Source organism: Culex quinquefasciatus, chromosome 3, assembly GCF_015732765.1.
Source record: "Culex quinquefasciatus strain JHB chromosome 3, VPISU_Cqui_1.0_pri_paternal, whole genome shotgun sequence".
Taxonomy (NCBI): Eukaryota; Metazoa; Arthropoda; class Insecta; order Diptera; family Culicidae; genus Culex; species Culex quinquefasciatus.
The window spans coordinates 195,292,635-195,319,261 of record NC_051863.1 but is presented as its reverse complement, the minus strand read 5'-3'; the positions used below and the strand labels follow the sequence as shown (position 1 = coordinate 195,319,261).

At 33.3% G+C, this 26,627-nt stretch overlaps 1 protein-coding gene across 1 annotated transcript in view; it reads left to right on the top strand.

The window, feature by feature from the left end:
• Window positions 1-26,627, top strand: part of LOC6053563 — a 275,106-nt gene that overhangs the window by 129,039 nt on the left and 119,440 nt on the right. Inside the window, exon 3 of the mRNA XM_038260232.1 lies at window positions 26,139-26,231. The gene's annotated coding sequence lies outside the window, so the exon portion shown is untranslated. The remainder of the gene's footprint in view (window positions 1-26,138; window positions 26,232-26,627) is intronic.

Here is a 26,627-nt window from a genome sequence, read left to right as displayed (position 1 = left end):
ATGTTTAAGAATAAATAAAATAAAATAAATTCCCTTCTAAAATTTTTACTCGCAAGATAACTTCAGTTGGTTTCATGGAATTAGGCTGCAAGATAACTTCAGTTGGTTTCATAGAACCAGACTGTAGGTAATTTCGAATTAATTCAGAATAATTGTTGGAATATGTTTAAGAATAAATAAAATAAAATAAATTCCCTTCTAAATTTTTACTCGCAAGATAACTTCAGTTGGTTTCATGGAATCAGGCTGCAAGATAACTTCAGTTGGTTTCATAGAACCAGACTGCTAGGCAATTTCGAATTGATTCAGAATAATTGTTGAAATATTTTTAAGAATAAATAAAATAAAATAAATTCCCTTCTAAAATTTTTACTCGCAAGATAACTTCAGTTGGTTTCATAGAACCAGACTGCTAGGCAATTTCGAATTTATTCAGAATAATTGTAGGAATATTTTTAAGAATAAATGAAATAAAATTAATTCCCTTCTAAAATTTTTACTCGCAAGATAACTTCAGTTGGTTTCATGGAATTAGGCTGCAAGATAACTTCAGTTGGTTTCATAGAACCAGACTGCTAGGCAATTTCGAATTGATTCAGAATAATTGTTGAAATATTTTTAAGAATAAATAAAATAAAATAAATTCCCTTCTAAAATTTTTACTCGCAAGATAACTTCAGTTGGTTTCATAGAACCAGACTGCTAGGCAATTTCGAATTTATTCAGAATAATTGTAGGAATATTTTTAAGAATAAATGAAATAAAATTAATTCCCTTCTAAAATTTTTACTCGCAAGATAACTTCAGTTGGTTTCATGGAATTAGGCTGCAAGATAACTTCAGTTGGTTTCATAGAACCAGACTGCTAGGCAATTTCGAATTTATTAAGAATAATTGTTGGAATATGTTTAAGAATAAATAAAATAAAATAAATTCCCTTCTAAAATTTTTACTCGCAAGATAACTTCAGTTGGTTTCATAGAACCAGACTGGTAGGTAATTTCGAATTAATTCAGAATAATTGTTGGAATATGTTTAAGAATAAATAAAATAAAATAAATTCCCTTCTAAATTTTTTACTCGCAAGATAACTTCAGTTGGTTTCATGGAATCAGGCTGCAAGATAACTTCAGTTGGTTTCATAGAACCAGACTGCTAGGCAATTTCGAATTGATTCAGAATAATTGTTGAAATATTTTTAAGAATAAATAAAATAAAATAAATTCCCTTCTAAAATTTTTACTCGCAAGATAACTTCAGTTGGTTTCATAGAACCAGACTGCTAGGCAATTTCGAATTTATTCAGAATAATTGTAGGAATATTTTTAAGAATAAATGAAATAAAATTAATTCCCTTCTAAAATTTTTACTCGCAAGATAACTTCAGTTGGTTTCATGGAATTAGGCTGCAAGATAACTTCAGTTGGTTTCATAGAACCAGACTGCTAGGTAATTTCGAATTTATTCAGAATAATTGTAGGAATATTTTTAAGAATAAATTAAATAAAATTAATTCCCTTCTAAAATTTTTACTCGCAAGATAACTTCAGTTGGTTTCATGGAATTAGGCTGCAAGATAACTTCAGTTGGTTTCATAGAACCAGACTGCTAGGTAATTTCGAATTTATTCAGAATAATTGTTGGAATATGTTTAAGAATAAATAAAATAAAATAAATTCCCTTCTAATTTTTTTACTCGCAAGATAACTTCAGTTGGTTTCATGGAATTAGGCTGCAAGATAACTTCAGTTGGTTTCATAGAACCAGACTGCTAGGCAATTTCGAATTTATTCAGAATAATTGTTGGAATATGTTTAAGAATAAATAAAATAAAATAAATTCCCTTCTAAAATTTTTACTCGCAAGATAACTTCAGCTGTCAGTTTTCACTTGTAAATTGTAGTGTAAACTTTGACCATTCGATGATTTCTAAATATAGAACATTTTAGTACATCTGTTTCATTACACTGAAAAAAACTAACTCGTCGGTTTAATAAAACTGCTTAATCGATGAATCGATATTGACGTTTATTCTACTTAACCTTACAGTGAGTCGAATAATTGTTAGTACATTACGGTTCGGAAAAAATCATTAAATAAAAAAGCTCATAATTTTTCATTGAGATCAAACATTATTACTCGGGGCATTGCTATCTTTTGCTTTCAATTAATGAACTGAGTCGTGTTGGGTTGTATAAACAACTTGTTTGATAATAAGATAGTATAGTTTATTTTACATGCTTCCTTGCAGGAGTGTACAGACATTTATATGACACACTGTATGCTCTGGTGGAAACCTACTTTACCGAATGGTCAAACTTTCTGTTGCCGTTAAGCTTATAATGATTTTAAATAAATGGAGTACCCGACGCGATTGGTAGTGAGCAATGTATTTCTTATGGAGCAAACTGTCAAACTACCAGTCGAATCGGGTATTCCATTCTTAGCTCTATCCCAACCGAAGTAGGTAAGATTCAACAAAAATAAAATAATATTTCTTACCAGCGTCACAATTTTTTTAAAGACAGTTTTTTTTTAATCATTTGTGCATTTTTGCCTTTTTGCCGTCCTATTTTTTTCATAACATTATTTTGTATGTAGCCATCCTATTGAGTGGCTTATACCGGATAATGACCTTCATTCGATTAACGAACCATAGTGGCCGATACAGTAGAAATGCATTCGTATAGGTCTGGTAGCCGAGCGGGCTAAGGCGCGAATCCGCTCTACAAGTGCTTGGTGTGAATTCTGACGGATACTTTTTTTTGTTGTAAATGCAGTGGATATTTTTGGCTGAGATTGAGACAGTGATTGTTTTATTTTAAGCTGATTATTTTTAAGGAGTTTACCTCAAGGCTAGCAAACCAACATGCTGCTGCAGAGAAACTTCATGTATAATTACACAGCAAAAAACCGATGGTTAAATCGCACGCAAAAGCATGCACATCACCTTTGAGATCCAAAGCATATAATATTGTATGAGAAAACGTGTACACAATAGGAATGTAAGAAAGAAAAAAATGCACATAAAAAAAACATAACAATAACTCGGAGTAAAGGCACATCTAGATTACTAAACCCACGCCCCAACCCTCTCGGCCATCTCAGCCTCCTTAAACAAAAGCCGGATCAACACCTTTGTAACTGTAAGTTCCAAATACATCATATACAGTTAATACACTGTCACAGAAAAAAATGATGGTAATATTCATCAGGAAATCGTGACAGATTTTGTGGCAAAATAAATGATAAATTTTACCCCAGAAAATGATGAATTTTCATCAGTTTTGGATGAATATTCATCAGGTTCACATTTTTACACATTTTTTTATGTAATATTACACAAATAAAGAGCTAATATTCAACCTACCAAATTTTCAACATTCCAAAATTCAACTTTTTTAGAGCGGGGGCCGCTCTAAGGACCCAGGTTGGTTTTTTAGCAAATATTACTTTAATGTTAGACGGAACGCGTCTGCAATAGACAGAACATGTTTAAGTTACGGTGTTTTCTTTAAAGGTGCTTCCAAAAATGCTAGTCGTGGTATCAATAGAGTTATCTACACCCAAAGTTAAAGAACGAGGGGATAGTCCTCACGAAAAGAAACGTGAGAAAAGTGCTGGACAAACGACCGCCACTTAGTCACCGAACCATGGTGGCCCATACGGCAAAGGCACGGTTCAATATGCCGAAGGTCTTGGGTTCGAGTCTCGGTACCGGTACTTTTTTGATAGATGAACCTTTTTGGAAAATGAACCATAAGTAAAGTACCTACTCTCGGTAATTTCGGGATTTATTCTCTCCGTCCGCACACAGTACCATTTTACTACCGAATCGTGCTCTTTATCCTCTCGTATGCCGATGCCAAGTTCTGGGTGTTGGAATTCAACAATTATTTAATTAATTTTATGATTTTAAACTTTGCACAAGATTGAAAATAATTTCACCAGAGTTGCTAAGTCAGAGCCTTCGTAGGCGAAATCAAGCCTTTTTCACGATTTGCAGTCGACAAATTTGGAGAAGCAGGAATCGGAAAATTATGTAAGCCAGAGTAAATTAATTTTGCATAAATTGTACGACTTAAGATTGAGCCATTTCGAGGGCGAGACACAAGCTCAATTGATTAAAAATAATCGTTTAGTTGATTAGAATTTTCAATTGGGTCCTAAAATGAAGCTTAGATTGCTAATATTATTGTTTACAGCGATAAAGCTTATTTTTCTGAGTACAATGACCCTTTGTACGACCACAAAGAGTTCAAAATGGATTTTTAAATCAATTTTGAAAAATTAACCTCGTGGTCCTTCTTGACAGAAAAGCTCCTACTTGACAGCTCGTTCCAAGGGGACCATAGTTGATCCATCAAAAAAATGTTGTCTTGTCAAAAAAAAAAAATTTGCATTAAAATGAAAAAAAGTGATCAGAAATGGTTTTTAATCGTGTTTTTAACCGTTGTACATAAAAATTTACATAGGGCTTTAGTACCCAATTAGTTGATTAGGATTCTCGCTAATCAATTAGCGTATTCTTACCCTTCATTTTTTTCTTGGGCTGACGGACAAACGTCAAAACATCAAAACAAAACAAACGTAAAGCAAACGTTTGGAAATTGAAGTGGCCAACCTGGTTCGGAACGAAGTCTTCTTCCGGCCGACCGCAGTCACGGCTTCGAGAACTCAGAGGATACTACGTCAGGAACTGGAACGAGGAGGAGGAGGCGGGCCCGAGGACGAGCTGAAAAACGCGTCATAAAAACGAAGTCACCGGCATTGATTCCGCAGGCAGCAGTGTATCGTCGTCGGTGTTTGATGCGTTCAAGGGATTCGCCGGGGTGACGTAGACACCGGCGTTTTAACCGGCCGAAGGAGAGTCAGTCAATTTTCGCTTTCGCGGTGGCCACGACGTCCGCGCTGGGAGCCAGCATCTTTGCCACGACCAACCCGAGCAAGCAAGTCTTTTTTGGGGTTGGAATCCCGCCGAAGGAGGACACACAGGCTCCGCCGGCAAAGGTACCGCGGATGAGGAGTATGCTGCCAATGTGAAGGCACTAAAACTGGCCGAGGCCACTTGGATTTCGGAGAAGGTCAAGGAGAATCCGGTGTGCAAGCTGACGCCGATCTTCAAAATCACGAAAAGTATCTGGATGAGATCAAGGCCAAGAAGAGTAACAGCAACACACAAAGGAGTCAACGGCCGCAAAGCCGGACACTAGCAGATTCACGTTTGGAAGCGACGCACCAGTGACGTCGACAAACACGGCCGTTTGTTCCCGGCACTGCCCCCGCCGTTTTCCGTGTCGTGCTTCTCAGACAGCTCTAAGTGGTTTTGCATGTTGGATCGCTTTTGTACACGGATAGAAATCCGGTCCGCATAAACGAAAACAAGTTGCGATAAAATCGAAAACATCGATTGTTTTCGATTTGATCGACAATGTTTTCAAAATCGACAACATTCTCTTCGATTGTTTCAAATGTTTCAAATTTTGTTCTCAAAATTGGCAACCGTCCCCTACGATTCCCCGTAACAACTGTCAAAACGCAGCCAAAATAATCAAAACGTCAATCGAGTGATCGTGGCAGTTTGTGTTTTAGCCAAGTTTTTTTGTTTTCGGGAGAAAAAAGCAACGAGAGGCAAGGCGTCCTCCTCCACCTACACCGGAGTGACCCCGCCGCAGCAGCAAGGCCAAGGTCAGACGCAGCAGTCGTTGGATCAACGGCAGGGTGAAGAGTTCGGCTCGGGCGATTTCAGCTCGCTCTCATTACCAAGTTCACCCACGAACACGGCAACCGCAAGAAGACGGCCAGAGCAGTAACGGGGCATGACGCGGCGAAAGATTGAGCTGCGAACGCCGATGGACTTTTCCGAGACGGAAACGATCAGCTCCGGGTTCTCGGACAAGATCAGCAGCAAGACGACGCAGATGGACGAGCGGCCGAGGAACTTTTTGTGCACGATGGCGGACGGGAGGACTGCAAGTTCAGCATCTACGAGGATCAAGCCGTGATTGACTCGCGGTTCCGGTTCAGCCCGTAGCACCGGGAGTTGTTCCGGGAGATCTTTGGGATTTAGAAGAAGGCGGCGGATAACAGGCAATCAGTTGCCACTGTTAGACGGTCAGAATCCGGTTGTGGGAGGGAGGGGGCAAGGCTGGAACTCCGAAGGTTCCTCCGGTAACTGGGAGGAAACACCGAGCGAATTTGGGAACGACACGCGGAGCGTCATCTCGTCGGCGGTGTTCGAGCAGTCGTTTGCCATGTCCGAGTGCATCACCTAGTCGGAGCGCAAGAAGATCGAGAAGCAGAACAAGTACGTCGGCGGCGAGCAAACGGAGAACAAACCTCCGGTCGGCGTTGCGGCACTTCCTGTTCCGTCCGTGGAGAACTCGAACGCCGTCCAGCAGACTTCGTCGGTCAGTTTCTCCAACCTGGTCAGCACCTCTTCACCCAACTGAACGGCCAGCGCCGAGTGGAACCTCCTCCTCCTCCTCCTTCCTCCTCCTCCTCCTCCTCCTCCTCCTCCTCCTCCTCCTCCTCCTCCTCCTCCTCCTCCTCCTCCTCCTCTAAAATTCTAAAATTCTAAAATTCTAAAATTCTTAAACTCTAAAATTCTAATATCCCAAATTCCCAAATTCCTAAATTCCTAAATTCCTATATTCCTAAATTCCTATATTCCTAAATTCCTAAATTACTTAATTCCTAAATTCCTGAATTCCTAAATTCCATAATTCCTAAATTCCCAAATTTCCAAATTCCTAAATTACTCTATTCCTAAATTTCTAAATTCCTGAACTCCTATATTCCCAAATTTCCAAATTCCCAAATTCCTAAATTCGAATATTCCAAAATTCCAAAATAACTTCATTCCTAAATTCCTAAATTCCCAAATTTCCAAATTTCCAAATTCCCAAATTCCTAAACTCCAAAATTCCAAAATTCCTGAATTCCTAATTTCCTAAATTCCCATATTCCTGAATTCCTAAATTCTATAATTCCTAAATTCCTAAATTCCTATTTTCCCAAATTCCCAAATTTCTATATTCCTAAATTCCTTTATTCCTAAATTCCTAAATTCCCAAATTTCCAAATTCCCAAATTCCTAAATTCCTAAATTACTTAATTCCTAAATTCCTGAATTCCTAAATTCCATAATTTCTAAATTCCCAAATTTCCAAATTCCTAAATTACTCTATTCCTAAATTTCTAAATTCCTGAACTCCTATATTCCCAAATTTCCAAATTCATAAATTTCCAAATTCCCAAATTCCTAAATTCAAATATTCCAAAATTCCAAAATAACTTCATTCCTAAATTCCTAAATTCCCAAATTTCCAAATTCCCAAATTCCTAAACTCCAAAATTCCAAAATTCCTGAATTCCTAATTTCCTAAATTCCCAAATTCCTGAATTCCTAAATTCTATAATTCCTAAATTCCTAAATTCCTATTTTCCCAAATTCCCAAATTTCTATATTCCTAAATTCCTTTATTCCTAAATTCCTAAATTCCCAAATTCCAAATTCCTAAATTCCTAAATTCCTGAATTCCTAAATTCCTAAATTCCTGAATTCTTAAATTCCTAAATTTCCAAATTTCTATATTCCTAAATTCTTAAATTCCTAAATTTCTAAATTCCTAAATTCCCAAATTCTCAAATTCCCAAATTCCCAAATTCCTAAATTCCTAAATTCCTAAATTCCTTGATTCCTTAGTTCCTAAATTCCTAAATTCCTAAATTCCTAAATTCTTAAATTCCTAAATTCCTAAATTCCCAGATTCCCAAATTCCCATATTTCTATAATCCTATATTACTAAATTCCTTAATTCCTAATTTCCTAAATTCCTAAATTCCTAAATTCCCAAATTTCCAAATTCTTAAATTCCCAAATTCTAAAATTCCTTAATTCCTAAATTCCTAAATTCCCAAATTTCCAAATTCCCAAATTCCCAAATCCCCAAATTCCCAAATTCCATAAATCCTAAATTCCATAACTCCTAAATTCCTAAATTCCCAAATTTTCAAATTCCTATATTCCTAAATTCCTTAATTCCCGAATTTCCAAATTCCCAAATTCTCGAATTCCCAAATTCCCAAATTCCTAAATTCCTAAATTCCTAAATTCCTTGATTCTTAAATTCCTAAATTCCTCAATTCCTAAATTCCCAAATTCCCAATTTTCCAAATTCCCAAATTCCTAAATTCCTATATTCCTAAATTCCTATATTCCCAAATTTCCAAATTCCCAAATCCCCAAATTCCCAAATTCCTAAATTCCTAAATTCCTGAATTCCTAAATTCCATAAATCCTAAATTCCATAATTCCTAAATTCCTAAATTCCCAAATTCAAATTCCTATATTCCTAAATTCCTAAATTCCTTGATTCCCGAATTTCCAAATTTCCAAATTCCCAAATTCCTAAATTCCTTAATTCCTAAATTCCACAATTCCTTGATTCTTAAATTCCTAAATTCCTAAATTCCCAAATTCCCAATTTTCCAAATTCCCAAATTCTCAAATTCCCAAATTCCTAAATTCCTATATTCCTAAATTCTTATATTCCCAAATTTCCAAATTCCCTCATTCCCAAATTCCCAAATTCCCAAATTCCCAAATTCCTAAATTCCTAAATTCCTTAATTCCTTAATTCCTTAAAAAAAGTAGTAGTAGTAAAAAAGATTAGTATTTTAATTAATGATGTATTATTTTGCCTCAATAAATAAAAAAAAACGAATCCACTGTTTTACTGAACCAAAAGAAATATCCAACGGTCAATTAAAAAACCAAAACCAACGGTCAATTCAAAAACCGATTAAACCGTTCGGGATGGCTGCGTGCTTTTTGTTTTGCCAGGCGTCACCAACCGTGACGACTCAAGATCGACAACATTGTTCTCGATTTTGTTGCAAATGTTACCGGACGACTGGTCGACAACATTCTGAAACGAATTTCAGAACGAATCAAAAACAATGTTGTCGATTTCCCGGACAGGATTTCTATCCGTGTAGCCTTGAGGTAAACTCCTTAAAAATAATCAGCTTAAAATAAAACAATCACTGTCTCAATCTCAGCCAAAAATATCCACTGCATTTACAACAAAAAAAAGTATCCGTCAGAATTCACACCAAGCACTTGTAGAGCGGATTCGCGCCTTAGCCCGCTCGGCTACCAGACCTATACGAATGCATTTCTACTGTATCGGCCGCTATGGTTCGTTAATCGAATGAAGGTCATTATCCGGTATAAGCCACTCAATAGGATGGCTACATACAAAATAATGTTATGAAAAAAATAGGACGGCAAAAAGGCAAAAATGCACAAAGTGGGTCTCGTGGCGCAGGGGTAGCGGCTTCGGCTGCCGATCCCGATGATGCTATGAGACGCGGGTTCGATTCCCGCCTTATCCACTGAGCTTCTATCGGATGGTGAAGTAAAACGTCGGTCCCGGTTTCTCCTGTCTCGTCAGAGGCGCTGGAGCAGAAATCCCACGTTAGAGGAAGGCCATGCCCCGGGGGGCGTAGTGCCAATAGTTTCGTTTTTTCGTTTTTTGCACAAATGATTAAATAAAAACTGTCTTTAAAAAAATTGTGACGCTGGTAAGAAATATTATTTTATTTTTGTTGAATCTTACCTACTTCGGTTGGGATAGAGCTAAGAATGGAATACCCGATTCGACTGGTAGTTTGACAGTTTGCTCCATAAGAAATACATTGCTCACTACCAATCGCGTCGGGTACTCCATTTATTTAAAATCATTATAAGCTTAACGGCAACAGAAAGTTTGACCATTCGGTAAAGTAGGTTTCCACCAGAGCATACAGTGTGTCATATAAATGTCTGTACACTCCTGCAAGGAAGCATGTAAAATAAACTATACTATCTTATTATCAAACAAGTTGTTTATACAACCCAACACGACTCAGTTCATTAATTGAAAGCAAAAGATAGCAATGCCCCGAGTAATAATGTTTGATCTCAATGAAAAATTATGAGCTTTTTTATTTAATGATTTTTTCCGAACCGTAATGTACTAACAATTATTCGACTCACTGTAAGGTTAAGTAGAATAAACGTCAATATCGATTCATCGATTAAGCAGTTTTATTAAACCGACGAGTTAGTTTTTTTCAGTGTAATGAAACAGATGTACTAAAATGTTCTATATTTAGAAATCATCGAATGGTCAAAGTTTACACTACAATTTACAAGTGAAAACTGACAGCTGAAGTTATCTTGCGAGTAAAAATTTTAGAAGGGAATTTATTTTATTTTATTTATTCTTAAACATATTCCAACAATTATTCTGAATAAATTCGAAATTGCCTAGCAGTCTGGTTCTATGAAACCAACTGAAGTTATCTTGCAGCCTAATTCCATGAAACCAACTGAAGTTATCTTGCGAGGAAAAATTTTAGAAGGGAATTTATTTTATTTTATTTATTCTTAAAAATATTCAACAATTATTCTGAATAAATTCGAAATTACCTAGCAGTCTGGTTCTATGAAACCAACTGAAGTTATCTTGCAGCCTAATTCCATGAAACCAACTGAAGTTATCTTGCGAGTAAAAATTTTAGAAGGGAATTTATTTTATTTTATTTATTCTTAAACATATTCCAACAATTATTCTGAAAACAACTGAAGTTATCTTGCAGCCTAATTCCATGAAACCAACTGAAGTTATCTTGCGAGTAAAAATTTTAGAAGGGAATTAATTTTATTTCATTTATTCTTAAAAATATTCCTACAATTATTCTGAATCAATTCAAAATTACCTAGCAGTCTGGTTCTATGAAACCAACTGAAGTTATCTTGCAGCCTAATTCCATGAAACCAACTGAAGTTATCTTGCGAGTAAAAATTTAGAAGGGAATTTATTTTATTTTATTTATTCTTAAAAATATTCCAACAATTATTCTGAATAAATTCGAAATTGCCTAGCAGTCTGGTTCTATGAAACCAACTGAAGTTATCTTGCAGCCTAATTCCATGAAACCAACTGAAGTTATCTTGCGAGTAAAAAATTTAGAAGGGAATTAATTTTATTTTATTTATTCTTAAAAATATTTCAACAATTATTCTGAATAAATTCGAAATTAACTAGCAGTCTGGTTCTATGAAACCAACTGAAGTTATCTTGCAGCCTAATTCCATGAAACCAACTGAAGTTATCTTGCGAGTAAAAATTTTAGAAGGGAATTAATTTTATTTCATTTATTCTTAAAAATATTCCTACAATTATTCTGAATCAATTCAAAATTACCTAGCAGTCTGGTTCTATGAAACCAACTGAAGTTATCTTGCAGCCTAATTCCATGAAACCAACTGAAGTTATCTTGCGAGTAAAAAATTTAGAAGGGAATTAATTTTATTTTATTTATTCTTAAAAATATTTCAACAATTATTCTGAATAAATTCGAAATTAACTAGCAGTCTGGTTCTATGAAACCAACTGAAGTTATCTTGCAGCCTAATTCCATGAAACCAACTGAAGTTATCTTGCGAGTAAAAAATTTAGAAGGGAATTAATTTTATTTTATTTATTCTTAAAAATATTTCAACAATTATTCTGAATCAATTCAAAATTACCTAGCAGTCTGGTTCTATGAAACCAACTGAAGTTATCTTGCAGCCTAATTCCATGAAACCAACTGAAGTTATCTTGCGAGTAAAAAATTTAGAAGGGAATTTATTTTATTTTATTTATTCTTAAAAATATTCCAACAATTATTCTGAATAAATTCGAAATTGCCTAGCAGTCTGGTTCTATGAAACCAACTGAAGTTATCTTGCAGCCTAATTCCATGAAACCAACTGAAGTTATCTTGCGAGTAAAAAATTTAGAAGGGAATTAATTTTATTTTATTTATTCTTAAAAATATTTCAACAATTATTCTGAATCAATTCAAAATTACCTAGCAGTCTGGTTCTATGAAACCAACTGAAGTTATCTTGCAGCCTAATTCCATGAAACCAACTGAAGTTATCTTGCGAGTAAAAAATTTAGAAGGGAATTTATTTTATTTTATTTATTCTTAAAAATATTCCAACAATTATTCTGAATAAATTCGAAATTGCCTAGCAGTCTGGTTCTATGAAACCAACTGAAGTTATCTTGCAGCCTAATTCCATGAAACCAACTGAAGTTATCTTGCGAGTAAAAAATTTAGAAGGGAATTAATTTTATTTTATTTATTCTTAAAAATATTTCAACAATTATTCTGAATAAATTCGAAATTAACTAGCAGTCTGGTTCTATGAAACCAACTGAAGTTATCTTGCAGCCTAATTCCATGAAACCAACTGAAGTTATCTTGCGAGTAAAAATTTTAGAAGGGAATTAATTTTATTTCATTTATTCTTAAAAATATTCCTACAATTATTCTGAATCAATTCAAAATTACCTAGCAGTCTGGTTCTATGAAACCAACTGAAGTTATCTTGCAGCCTAATTCCATGAAACCAACTGAAGTTATCTTGCGAGTAAAAATTTAGAAGGGAATTTATTTTATTTTATTTATTCTTAAAAATATTCCAACAATTATTCTGAATAAATTCGAAATTGCCTAGCAGTCTGGTTCTATGAAACCAACTGAAGTTATCTTGCAGCCTAATTCCATGAAACCAACTGAAGTTATCTTGCGAGTAAAAAATTTAGAAGGGAATTAATTTTATTTTATTTATTCTTAAAAATATTTCAACAATTATTCTGAATCAATTCAAAATTACCTAGCAGTCTGGTTCTATGAAACCAACTGAAGTTATCTTGCAGCCTAATTCCATGAAACCAACTGAAGTTATCTTGCGAGTAAAAAATTTAGAAGGGAATTAATTTTATTTTATTTATTCTTAAAAATATTTCAACAATTATTCTGAATAAATTCGAAATTAACTAGCAGTCTGGTTCTATGAAACCAACTGAAGTTATCTTGCAGCCTAATTCCATGAAACCAACTGAAGTTATCTTGCGAGTAAAAATTTTAGAAGGGAATTAATTTTATTTCATTTATTCTTAAAAATATTCCTACAATTATTCTGAATCAATTCAAAATTACCTAGCAGTCTGGTTCTATGAAACCAACTGAAGTTATCTTGCAGCCTAATTCCATGAAACCAACTGAAGTTATCTTGCGAGTAAAAAATTTAGAAGGGAATTAATTTTATTTTATTTATTCTTAAAAATATTTCAACAATTATTCTGAATAAATTCGAAATTAACTAGCAGTCTGGTTCTATGAAACCAACTGAAGTTATCTTGCAGCCTAATTCCATGAAACCAACTGAAGTTATCTTGCGAGTAAAAAATTTAGAAGGGAATTAATTTTATTTTATTTATTCTTAAAAATATTTCAACAATTATTCTGAATCAATTCAAAATTACCTAGCAGTCTGGTTCTATGAAACCAACTGAAGTTATCTTGCAGCCTAATTCCATGAAACCAACTGAAGTTATCTTGCGAGTAAAAAATTTAGAAGGGAATTTATTTTATTTTATTTATTCTTAAAAATATTCCAACAATTATTCTGAATAAATTCGAAATTGCCTAGCAGTCTGGTTCTATGAAACCAACTGAAGTTATCTTGCAGCCTAATTCCATGAAACCAACTGAAGTTATCTTGCGAGTAAAAAATTTAGAAGGGAATTTATTTTATTTTATTTATTCTTAAAAATATTTCAACAATTATTCTGAATCAATTCAAAATTACCTAGCAGTCTGGTTCTATGAAACCAACTGAAGTTATCTTGCAGCCTAATTCCATGAAACCAACTGAAGTTATCTTGCGAGTAAAAAATTTAGAAGGGAATTTATTTTATTTTATTTATTCTTAAAAATATTCCAACAATTATTCTGAATAAATTCGAAATTGCCTAGCAGTCTGGTTCTATGAAACCAACTGAAGTTATCTTGCAGCCTAATTCCATGAAACCAACTGAAGTTATCTTGCGAGTAAAAAATTTAGAAGGGAATTAATTTTATTTTATTTATTCTTAAAAATATTTCAACAATTATTCTGAATCAATTCAAAATTACCTAGCAGTCTGGTTCTATGAAACCAACTGAAGTTATCTTGCAGCCTAATTCCATGAAACCAACTGAAGTTATCTTGCGAGTAAAAAATTTAGAAGGGAATTAATTTTATTTTATTTATTCTTAAAAATATTTCAACAATTATTCTGAATAAATTCGAAATTAACTAGCAGTCTGGTTCTATGAAACCAACTGAAGTTATCTTGCAGCCTAATTCCATGAAACCAACTGAAGTTATCTTGCGAGTAAAAATTTTAGAAGGGAATTAATTTTATTTCATTTATTCTTAAAAATATTCCTACAATTATTCTGAATCAATTCAAAATTACCTAGCAGTCTGGTTCTATGAAACCAACTGAAGTTATCTTGCAGCCTAATTCCATGAAACCAACTGAAGTTATCTTGCGAGTAAAAAATTTAGAAGGGAATTAATTTTATTTTATTTATTCTTAAAAATATTTCAACAATTATTCTGAATAAATTCGAAATTAACTAGCAGTCTGGTTCTATGAAACCAACTGAAGTTATCTTGCAGCCTAATTCCATGAAACCAACTGAAGTTATCTTGCGAGTAAAAAATTTAGAAGGGAATTTATTTTATTTTATTTATTCTTAAAAATATTCCAACAATTATTCTGAATAAATTCGAAATTGCCTAGCAGTCTGGTTCTATGAAACCAACTGAAGTTATCTTGCAGCCTAATTCCATGAAACCAACTGAAGTTATCTTGCGAGTAAAAAATTTAGAAGGGAATTTATTTTATTTTATTTATTCTAAAAAATATTCCAACAATTATTCTGAATAAATTCGAAATTGCCTAGCAGTCTGGTTCTATGAAACCAACTGAAGTTATCTTGCAGCCTAATTCCATGAAACCAACTGAAGTTATCTTGCGAGTAAAAATTTAGAAGGGAATTAATTTTATTTTATTTATTCTTAAAAATATTTCAACAATTATTCTGAATAAATTCGAAATTAACTAGCAGTCTGGTTCTATGAAACCAACTGAAGTTATCTTGCAGCCTAATTCCATGAAACCAACTGAAGTTATCTTGCGAGTAAAAAATTTAGAAGGGAATTTATTTTATTTTATTTATTCTAAAAAATATTCCAACAATTATTCTGAATAAATTCGAAATTGCCTAGCAGTCTGGTTCTATGAAACCAACTGAAGTTATCTTGCAGCCTAATTCCATGAAACCAACTGAAGTTATCTTGCGAGTAAAAATTTTAGAAGGGAATTAATTTTATTTCATTTATTCTTAAAAATATTCCTACAATTATTCTGAATCAATTCAAAATTACCTAGCAGTCTGGTTCTATGAAACCAACTGAAGTTATCTTGCAGCCTAATTCCATGAAACCAACTGAAGTTATCTTGCGAGTAAAAAATTTAGAAGGGAATTAATTTTATTTTATTTATTCTTAAAAATATTTCAACAATTATTCTGAATAAATTCGAAATTAACTAGCAGTCTGGTTCTATGAAACCAACTGAAGTTATCTTGCAGCCTAATTCCATGAAACCAACTGAAGTTATCTTGCGAGTAAAAAATTTAGAAGGGAATTTATTTTATTTTATTTATTCTTAAAAATATTCCAACAATTATTCTGAATAAATTCGAAATTGCCTAGCAGTCTGGTTCTATGAAACCAACTGAAGTTATCTTGCAGCCTAATTCCATGAAACCAACTGAAGTTATCTTGCGAGTAAAAATTTTAGAAGGGAATTTATTTTATTTTATTTATTCTTAAACATATTCCAACAATTATTCTGAATAAATTCGAAATTGCCTAGCAGTCTGGTTCTATGAAACCAACTGAAGTTATCTTGCAGCCTAATTCCATGAAACCAACTGAAGTTATCTTGCGAGGAAAAATTTTAGAAGGGAATTTATTTTATTTTATTTATTCTTAAAAATATTTCAACAACTATTCTGAATAAATTCGAAATTACCTAGCAGTCTGGTTCTATGAAACCAACTGAAGTTATCTTGCAGCCTAATTCCATGAAACCAACTGAAGTTATCTTGCGAGTAAAAAATTTAGAAGGGAATTTATTTTATTTTATTTATTCTTAAAAATATTCCAACAATTATTCTGAATAAATTCGAAATTGCCTAGCAGTCTGGTTCTATGAAACCAACTGAAGTTATCTTGCAGCCTAATTCCATGAAACCAACTGAAGTTATCTTGCGAGTAAAAATTTAGAAGGGAATTTATTTTATTTTATTTATTCTTAAAAATATTCCAACAATTATTCTGAATAAATTCGAAATTACCTAGCAGTCTGGTTCTATGAAACCAACTGAAGTTATCTTGCAGCCTAATTCCATGAAACCAACTGAAGTTATCTTGCGAGTAAAAAATTTAGAAGGGAATTTATTTTATTTTATTTATTCTTAAAAATATTCCAACAATTATTCTGAATAAATTCGAAATTACCTAGCAGTCTGGTTCTATGAAACCAACTGAAGTTATCTTGCAGCCTAATTCCATGAAACCAACTGAAGTTATCTTGCGAGTAAAAATTTAGAAGGGAATTTATTTTATTTTATTTATTCTAAAAATATTCCAACAATTATTCTGAATAAATTCGAAATTGCCTAGCAGTCTGGTTCTATGAAACCAACTGAAGTTATCTTGCAGCCTAATTCCATGAAACCAACTGAAGTTATCTTGCGAGTAAAAAATTTAGAAGGGAATTAATTTTATTTTATTTATTCTTAAAAATATTTCAACAATTATTCTGAATAAATTCGAAATTAACTAGCAGTCTGGTTCTATGAAACCAACTGAAGTTATCTTGCAGCCTAATTCCATGAAACCAACTGAAGTTATCTTGCGAGTAAAAATTTAGAAGGGAATTTATTTTATTTTATTTATTCTTAAAAATATTCCAACAATTATTCTGAATAAATTCGAAATTGCCTAGCAGTCTGGTTCTATGAAACCAACTGAAGTTATCTTGCAGCCTAATTCCATGAAACCAACTGAAGTTATCTTGCGAGTAAAAATTTTAGAAGGGAATTAATTTTATTTCATTTATTCTTAAAAATATTCCTACAATTATTCTGAATCAATTCAAAATTACCTAGCAGTCTGGTTCTATGAAACCAACTGAAGTTATCTTGCAGCCTAATTCCATGAAACCAACTGAAGTTATCTTGCGAGTAAAAATTTAGAAGGGAATTAATTTTATTTTATTTATTCTTAAAAATATTTCAACAATTATTCTGAATAAATTCGAAATTAACTAGCAGTCTGGTTCTATGAAACCAACTGAAGTTATCTTGCAGCCTAATTCCATGAAACCAACTGAAGTTATCTTGCGAGTAAAAAATTTAGAAGGGAATTTATTTTATTTTATTTATTCTTAAAAATATTCCAACAATTATTCTGAATAAATTCGAAATTGCCTAGCAGTCTGGTTCTATGAAACCAACTGAAGTTATCTTGCAGCCTAATTCCATGAAACCAACTGAAGTTATCTTGCGAGTAAAAATTTTAGAAGGGAATTAATTTTATTTTTTTTATTCTTAAACATATTCCAACAATTATTCTGAATAAATTCGAAATTGCCTAGCAGTCTGGTTCTATGAAACCAACTGAAGTTATCTTGCAGCCTAATTCCATGAAACCAACTGAAGTTATCTTGCGAGGAAAAATTTTAGAAGGGAATTTATTTTATTTTATTTATTCTTAAAAATATTTCAACAACTATTCTGAATAAATTCGAAATAACCTAGCAGTCTGGTTCTATGAAACCAACTGAAGTTATCTTGCAGCCTAATTCCATGAAACCAACTGAAGTTATCTTGCGAGTAAAAATTTTAGAAGGGAATTTATTTTATTTTATTTATTCTTAAACATATTCCAACAATTATTCTGAATAAATTCGAAATTGCCTAGCAGTCTGGTTCTATGAAACCAACTGAAGTTATCTTGCGAGTAAAAATTTTAGAAGGGAATTTATTTTATTTTATTTATTCTTAAAAATATTCCAACAATTATTCTGAATAAATTCGAAATTGCCTAGCAGTCTGGTTCTATGAAAACAACTGAAGTTATCTTGCAGCCTAATTCCATGAAACCAACTGAAGTTATCTTGCGAGTAAAAATTTTAGAAGGGAATTAATTTTATTTCATTTATTCTTAAAAATATTCCTACAATTATTCTGAATCAATTCAAAATTACCTAGCAGTCTGGTTCTATGAAACCAACTGAAGTTATCTTGCAGCCTAATTCCATGAAACCAACTGAAGTTATCTTGCGAGTAAAAATTTAGAAGGGAATTAATTTTATTTTATTTATTCTTAAAAATATTTCAACAATTATTCTGAATAAATTCGAAATTAACTAGCAGTCTGGTTCTATGAAACCAACTGAAGTTATCTTGCAGCCTAATTCCATGAAACCAACTGAAGTTATCTTGCGAGTAAAAATTTAGAAGGGAATTTATTTTATTTTATTTATTCTTAAAAATATTCCAACAATTATTCTGAATAAATTCGAAATTGCCTAGCAGTCTGGTTCTATGAAACCAACTGAAGTTATCTTGCAGCCTAATTCCATGAAACCAACTGAAGTTATCATGCAGCCTAGTTCCATGAAACCAACTGAAATTATTTTGCAAAAATTGCCTTTCAAAAGATGAGCTGGAATTACCTTGAAGAAAGTTATTTTGCAAAAATCGAGCTGAAGTTACCTTGCAGAATCCGAACTGAAGTTATCTTGCAGAAAGTTATCTCGCATTTTTGAGCTGAAGTTATCTTGCAGAAAGTTATCTTACAGATTCGATGATTTTAGAAAAAACATCGCTGCAAGATAACTTCTGTGCTAAAAAGTTATCTTGCAGCGATGTTTTTTGATTTTTAGTACTTGCAAGATAACTTCTTTAGTACTTGCAAGATAACTTCTGCTATCTTTTCCAGTTTGATATTTAATGAGCATAAATTGATTGAATAATAATAATAATTACGTGAGAGCGCGGAGGCTCGCATGTTTTGAAGCAGTTTGCACGCATTCATTCGCTATTTTTGGAGGCCGCATTTGGCTCACCCAAAACGCCCCCAAACGAAAGCCATTACCGAGCTGAATGGAGCCGCCGCGAAAAACGAGAGCAATTATTTGCTCTTGCTAAATTTGCGCGCCAAAGTCGGAGGAAAGGAGTGTGCAAAAACAATGTTGGTGATCATTTTTTGCACAGGAATAATGTTTCACACGGATAATTGAACTTTTTTTATAGATAAGAAATATAAATTCAAATGTCGTTGGTTTTTTGTTCCACGTTTATATCTTAGTATGTCTTACTATTTATACAAACATCATTAAGAGTCTCAATTGGATTGAAATGAGGAAAATATTTTTTTTCAAAATCCTTGCATTTAGTGCGTTTATCTCGGGATCCCCAGAAAAAAAACTCCCGAAAATTCCTAAATCGTCGATTTTTTTTTTAATTTTGTTTTTTTTTATTTTTCTGAAATTAAAAATGAGTATGTGTTTTGGTATGAAATTTAAAATTTGGTTATAAAATAGTGTACAGTTAAATACTACCACAGAAAAAAAAATAATTTTGGAAGGTTGAAAATTTGACTGGTGAAACATGAATTCTTTTTGAGTAATTTTACCTGAAAAATGTGTAAAAATTTGAATCTGTTGAAAATCCCCCAGAAACTGATGTAATGTTACCAATTTTGTTAACGCAATATCATTTTTTGATGAATGGAGATAAAGTGAACAATATTTTCTGTACTAAGCAACAAATTCTAAATTAATTTTAAACTTAAAATTGACTAAATATAATTTTCGTTGTATTCGTTTCTTGCAACGCATTGTATATTTTTCGGACAGTATCAATATTTATAAACAATGAAAAAAAATCTTTAAATATTTATTTTTTTTAAATCTCATTGGATTAAAAAAAAATGTTAATTTACAACCCATATAGCAACAAAGTACATAACAAAGCTCTCCTATTAATGATTATTAGGCTTAGTGATTTTTCACGCTAAAAATAGCAAATATCACAGGGACCTCAATTTCAAAACAACAATTTTCACTCAAAATACGCAGAACGTGAAAAATGTTAAAATAACTCTGAAAATCTTATGTTTTAATCACAGGAACTGCTTTTTTTTGCTTCATCATATATTACTCTTCAAAAATCATAAAAAAAAATCTTCACTAAATTTGAATCTGACACAAAAAAAATCTTAATTTTATAAAAAGTTTCCACCTGGTTTATGGTCTGCCTGTGTGGATCAATCGGACCGCGCACTGGACTCACAATCCAGAGGTCACCGGTTCGAATCCCGAGGCGGACGCAAAAATGCTAAGTGTAAATATAGGTATTCGGTGCCCTCTCCCCGTGCCCATACCTTCACACTTAGCAGACCCGGGAGGCGGAGTCTTGTCGCAAAAAGAACGATACACGCCTGTGGATCCGTTGGCGAAACCGCAAGGTTTAAGAGGGCCACATTACACAGAAAAAATCAATTCTCGTAATCGTGAATTAAGTTCACGAATGTCAGAACCACGAAGGAATTTATTCATGAGTATGGTGCATTTGCACCATGAACGTGAATATATTCCTTCGTGGTTCTTGCATTCGTGAATTTAATTCACGATTTCGAGAATTGGTTTTTTTCAGTGTATAAGGTGTTACGTCGATTCCGTTTTTTTATGGATGGGCTCTATTTATATTATGAAACAAAATGTAGAGTTTGCATATTCTTATTTATTGGACTTCCTTTTAAATATTCGACTAATAAAGATTCAAAGTTTTCACTAATTTGCTTCTGTTTTAGCAGTTTGCATTTTACTGAATTTTATATCACAGCAAGATTTAACAATTTTGTCCAGCCAGAATGTGTAAATAAGTTTCAATTTTCTGCGACATTTAGCCCATTCCAAATATTTTTTAAGGTTTTCATCTGTCTTTTCAATAACTTAATTTAAAATCAATAGAAAAAATTATATAATTTGTAACGAAATCGAATTTTTTACTATAGAACAGAAAACAAACAAGTATTTTTTAACTATCAAGGGAATCATTCACCCAAATAATCAAATATCGTTAAAATGTTTTTAAAAGGTGATTTGCAAGATTAAAAATACTCATTTCATTTAATTTTGAATAAAACAAAGTTTGATTCTTTTAATTTCTTTTGAAATTATACCTTTCAAATATAATAGTAATAGAAATTTACTACAGCGGGTCTTTATGGTTGACATATTTATTTGAATCTTATTTGAAAACAAAAAAAAAGAAAATTGATAAATTTCAATAATTTCTCACCGTCCAAGAAATCGTCAAAATTTACTAACCCTATATTAGTAATTGAACATGGGCATTGAATCGCTTAATTCTACAGAAGTTACACGGATAGAAATCCTGTAAGCAAATCCGGTAACACTGTATTGTTGAATTCGACAACATGAAAATGTTCGATTTCGTTGCGAATGTTTTCAGAATCGAAAAAATGTTGACGATTTTGAAAACATTTCCATGTTGTGGAATTCAACAACACAGTGTTACCGGATTTGCACAGGATTTCTTTTTTTTCCAATGATTTCTAGCTCAAAACTCTGAAATAGATAAAAAATTAAGATCAAATAGACTTTAATGTAAAATTGAACGCCCGATTCAATGGCGTACCCGAAATTATAAAAAAAAGCATTTTTATCAAAAAAAATATGAGAAAAAAGTTTTAAAATCACTCTCACTTAAAAAAAAATTCTTGTATATTTTCCCACGATTAAATTTCCCTTTCATCCAGGGAGAAAACCTTTCAACATAGCTCACTCATAGCTGCGACATTCACCCGATCCAATCGCGTCTAATATCAGCTCTAATGAGTTGTCATAAAACGCCATGAGTCGGCCGTGTGAGCAGCTAAAGGTGTTAAAATCCGCCACATAAAACACTAAACTAAGCAGCACAATCGTTTTGACCATTATTGCTATATCCAGCCGCTGCTGCCTAGCCGTGTGTGCACCTGCGCAGCGACTATAATCTGTAAGATCTGCCTTTGCGGTTAAGCGACAACACCTGTGCAGAGAACCGCCACCATAAAGGCCCAACAACCTTCAAATCAGTCGCCATTTGGGAACCCACAAACACCTACTCCAACGACGACCCTGGCCAATGAACGAAAGTGAATCTGAAGAAACACACAGCATAGCAGTTTGTGCGGCATTCCATCAGTCTCAGGTCTCACTGCATGCTGTGTCTCCCCTCGGCATCGTGCCGAAAAGCCCCGAGTATTTTAAAACTACTCAAACCCGGACCATAGTTGAACTCGACTTTCGCAACGTCGTCGCGGCGTCTTGGCGGGATATCGCGCAGGAAATAAGTGTAAAATATATGCAAATGTGTGTGTGTGTGTGCTTTAGTTAGCATAAATATGCCCCCGTCGACGACGACTGAGGTCGCCTCAAGAGGCTGTTTCGCCTAAGAAAGCTTGTTGTTTGCTCAGGAGGCACCATTGATGGAATCGAGCATAAGATTTCACGCTGGTGACGGCGCTGGGACTGGGGGGCGGAAATGGTACTCGCGCGCCACCACTACTTCAACGAGGGGGGATGGGGGAGAGTTAGGGGGAGAATCAACTTGACAGCCGGGGCAATGGCGCATAGTAATTTGGTGGGCCGGGTGGGCACTGATGAAAAGTGTGGTTTAACAGACGTTTAGTTTGTCTGGCGTATCTGATCTTGACAATTGTTTTTAAAATGCTTGATGAGGAACTCAAATAATTATTCAAAAATTACTATGAATATAATTGTAAAAAATATAATATAATCAATTAGAAAAAAAATAAGACATAAATTCAAGTGCTGAACATTGAACAATTTTCTTTTATGATTTGCCTAAATCTTCGTGAGGGTCTTTACTATGACCAAAGAAACCAATATGCATCATCAGTAGTCTAGTAACAAATATCTACACCGATTAAATTTCTGTAAGCTAATCCGATAACTCTATATTGTCGAATTTGCAAACAATTAAATGTTACCAAAATCGTCAAAAATTTGTTTTGATTTTGAATAACAAACAAACAACAATTTTGGAAACATTTAATAGTTAAAAAATTCGACAACATACAGTTACGGAATAGCTTACATGATTTCTATCCATGAAAACAAAGTTGACAAGTACCTATACAAAAATGGTATCTAAATATTTTTAAATCTGCACATTACCACAATATTTTTACTTCCTTTGGTACGAAAAACCGAAAATCTTAATTTTTGGGTGTATTTTTAATTATCAAATCAAAACAAATTGTAAGCTATGGGCCAACAAAGCCATAAAGTTATTAGGTCTATTTTTTGAAAAAAATTTAAATTTTTTGGAATATTAAAAAAAAACATTGCCAAATTAAAATTTAAAAAAAGTTTATATTAAATTTAATTTACAATTAAAAAGTATAAATCTTGATCCATTTAAAGTTGGATTTTTGCGAAAATTATGCAGCTTTTCGAATTTTCATAATAGTTCTAAATATTGCAATTGGATTTTTTTACAATCAACTTTCAAATATTGATACACAGTAATAAAAACATGGTAAAATTTCATCTAAAAAGGAGTACATCTTTTATGTCAGAAAAAAGCTTTAATTTTACCTCTTATAATGTGTAAATTGACATCTGGCAGACTCTAGGAAAAAATATCTGCAATACCAAAAAAAAATATCAAACCGGCGATAGTTATATCTAGCTTGCTAAGTCCGCGCCCAACCCACACGGCCATCTCGCCGCTTTGAAAACTGGACGATCAAAGCCAATGTAGCTCTATGTGTTCCGTATATTGTATACTGTATTTACTGCATATAGGGTGCATATACGATATACGATATACGTAGAGGTACATTGGCTTTGGTAGTCCAGTTTTCAAAGCGGCGAGTTGGCCGTGCGGGTTGGTGCGCGGACTCAGTAAGCTAGTTATAACTATCACCGGTTTGATATTTTTTTGGGATTACAGATATTTTTTCCATGCGTCTGCCAGATGTAAATTTACACATTATTAGAGGTAAAATTAAAGCTTTTTCTGACATAAAAGATGTACTCCTTTTTAGATGAAATTTTACCATGATTTTTTTTACTGTGTATCTCAGCAACAAATGACTCGATTTTCAATGCCAAAAAAATACATTTTAGTGATATTTTTGGATCTCTCTGATAAAATGCTATCAAAATTTTAATTTGGAGGTTAGTCTTTAAAGGCCTTTATTATTTGCGTTTAAAGATCACTTAACTAAAATGACATTCTGGTCCGATTAGATAGGTCCATTAAGCAAAAGTTACAATTGTACGGAAAGTATTTAATAAATAAGCCCTAGAGCTTCATTGTCTTCAGCAAAATTTCTTAAAAAATTGGAACTACATTTTGAAACACAAATGTGGTTCGAGCGAGTCGGTATCTTCGACAAAATAAATCATCTACTCGCTCGTATAGATCTCGTAGAAATGCATATAGCCACCAAAAGTTTCAAAGCTGAAAATTTTGACATGCTCAAGTGACTATACATAAATTTGGCGAGATCTAAAATTTTGTTGAAGACACAATTTGCTAGGAGTTCATTGGAAAAATAAGTATTCAGTGCCACCTATGCGACCAAAACTGGAACTATATTAGAGTTCCAAAATGTAGCTCTGAATTAATTCTATCCCACTTGATTGTCACCTGGCCTTACTGTGCAACGAAGCGCTGCCGAGTTGCATACATACGAGAAGTGTTGAAAAAATCATTGCTGGAAAAAGTGTTGCTGGTGATAAAACATGTCTTACTGCTCAGCAATTCTCCCAACATAAGATAGCTTTTCACACAAAATACTGTTTTTGAAAATGCTATTTTTTGGATGAGTATGTTTCAAATGAAAAAAAGCATTTTTTTTAAACTATAATATTTTGATAATCATATAAAAAAAATTAAGACTTTATGTTTTTATGTAGACTAAATGTAAACCATTTCTAAAAATCTATTTTTTTTTCTCAAAGATAAAAAAAAATCATACAAATTTGTATTCAATACATTGAAAATTGGACTTATTGTTACTAAGTAATGAACAATCAGGAAAGATGAAGATGATTTTTAATTATCACCAAAATAGTGTTGTTTTTTAAGGTAACGATAAACGGTTTACAATGTCAAAAAATCAAACTGACATGACTTTTTCCAATCTTGAAAAAAATATTATCAAACTTTCAAATCATCCCTAACATTTGAAAAGGCACTAAAACACTTATTTTTTATCATAAAATATTGATCTTGCTCTGGGTGGAAGTGATTGAGAAAGGTACATCTTGCGCATCAGATTGATTGTAGTGCAGATATTCTTAAATTCGATCAAAGACAGATTTTTCAAAAGTGATGATCCATTTTCTCTGAGAATGATGGACGGATACATGATTTGGTAGGCATGCAACTACTAAAATTTTGTTAAATACCTAATAAATAACGCATTTTTTATTATTTTAATTAATGATTGGGAGAAATTAAAAAAAAAAAAACATTTAAGGATTTCATTGGAGCATTCACATTCAAACAAAAAAAATATTTTGCACAGTGCCGAAAGCAAAACAAAATAAGAATACTAACTGCCTCGAATTAAGCGATAAGTATGGTAATCCAAGCGATTTGTTCCATCCAAACCAACCAACCTCACTTTCCGCCAATTCTTGGGCAGCACAAAAACAGCGTTTCCAGCACTGTGTGGTGTTAAGCGTCCATAAAATTATACCGAAAACTGCCTTCACTTCCTCGTCTTTTTCGTGGGCCGTGCTGCCTGCCCTTTGGTGTTGTTTAGTTAAATTAAATCAATTTTATTGGCTTTCTCCGATTTGCTGGCTGACTCTCCTGCGCGAGACACTTTCGGTCAATCTATTTGTTGTGTTGGAAGCTCTTTTTTTCCCGGAAAGTGTTCGTCAACTGGCCCCAGTCAATTTTGAAGCAGCAGCACGTTTGCTTTCGTTTCCTTGACCAACCTGAAATTCCATACTCTTTGGGAGAGGTGGACGAAAAAATCACCGAACAAGATGATGAAGTTTAACGAGCGCTGCTCATACTCATTAGGTTTATTATTTTCTCGGCACTTTTTTTTCTTGCAGATTGACCAGTTTTCATCACCTGAGGAGATTCCTGAGCTGCAAAAAAAATAAGAGCGACGATGGTCACCCGGACAACACGGCAACTGAATTAAGGTGAGAATTCAATTAGTTGGCTGCTTTTTTATTCATTCAACTTAACGTTGGACACGCTGGCTTTTTTTGCCTTCAAAGTGAAAAGTTTGTCGTTGGCTGTGTCGCGTCTCCAAACAGTGGCGGAAGTCGTAAAAGACCAACTTTTGAGACCCGCTAATGTTTGCGCGTGCGATTCTGACTAAAATTTAAGCTGACCAATAACAAACTATGGGGCGAGAAGAAAAAACGGTGTCGTAAAAACGAGACTAATTAAAAGAGCAAACATTCTCTATCTTTTAAGTTTTTGGGTGAAAGTAGTGTCGGGAGTCCTCTAAACGCAATATAAAGACGAACTATCGGAACTGTAAATTATATCCCCGGGAAGATCGCGACCAAAGACACAGAAGCTTGCAGAGG